Source organism: Hakea prostrata, chromosome 7 (assembly GCF_041222555.1).
Source record: "Hakea prostrata isolate BN-2017 chromosome 7, UWA_Hpros_2, whole genome shotgun sequence".
NCBI lineage: Eukaryota > Viridiplantae > Streptophyta > Magnoliopsida > Proteales > Proteaceae > Hakea > Hakea prostrata.
The window spans coordinates 22,659,906-22,660,736 of record NC_142606.1 but is presented as its reverse complement, the minus strand read 5'-3'; the positions used below and the strand labels follow the sequence as shown (position 1 = coordinate 22,660,736).

Here is an 831-nt window from a genome sequence, read left to right as displayed (position 1 = left end):
GAGTTCTGTTTTTTTTTTTTAAGGCTTATCCGGGGGCGGGGAGAGTAGCACCTCTTCTTTCTTTTGCTGCTGATCTCACATCGACTTCGTCACCTTCTTGTTCAGGGGCATCAGATGAGAGATCTTCCTCCGACTCCGAAAAATCGGTCAAGCGGGAGGCTACCCTCGACTCACCTCTCTCTCTATAAAAAACCCCTCCCCAGAGGAGAGCAGAGGGTCTGAAAGAGAGTATGTCCTGGATTCCCGGATTCATTCTCGTCCTGATCCACCATGGAATTATCGGAATCTACAAAAAGATTGACGGAGAGGGCTCGTAATGATCTTCTCAAAGATCACAAGGTGCTGAAGTGGCAGGATAGGGGGGTGACCGGGTGGTGGTGGGGGGGGGATCCATAGGTTTTTTTGAAAGGGATGCTCTTATCATGTTATTGCTGAAAAGAAAAACCGAATTCCTCTATTTATATAATATGTATATAAATCAGAGTTCGCTTCGCACCTCTATTTGATGTCGATTCATCCACACTTCCATTCCTTGTAGAGGAAGGCTAACTGCTTGCTGGCTGGGAGCTGTATGAGCGGTAACGTCCACGTACGGCTCCGTGAGAAGGGCGGTGGACGCTAACGCGCACCTTGTTGTACCTCACTCCCGTCTTCAATGGGGTCTGCTCTTTCTTTTTTGGGAGAGTATGCCAATATGATCTTAATGAGGTGCGGGGCTTTGCATCTGACATTCGTTGGGCTTCCCTCTTCGGGAGCCTGCGTCCCGGCTTGTGCAATAAACCCCTCCGGCCGAAGACTAGTGGTAGGTGGTCCCGCGGAGCTTTCGGAGAA

At 49.8% G+C, this 831-nt stretch overlaps 1 pseudogene; it reads left to right on the top strand.

Moving 5' to 3' along the window:
* Nucleotides 1-409: 409 nt before the first annotated feature.
* The window catches only part of LOC149010614 (uncharacterized), a 3,474-nt pseudogene continuing 3,052 nt past the window's right edge, over nt 410-831 (top strand).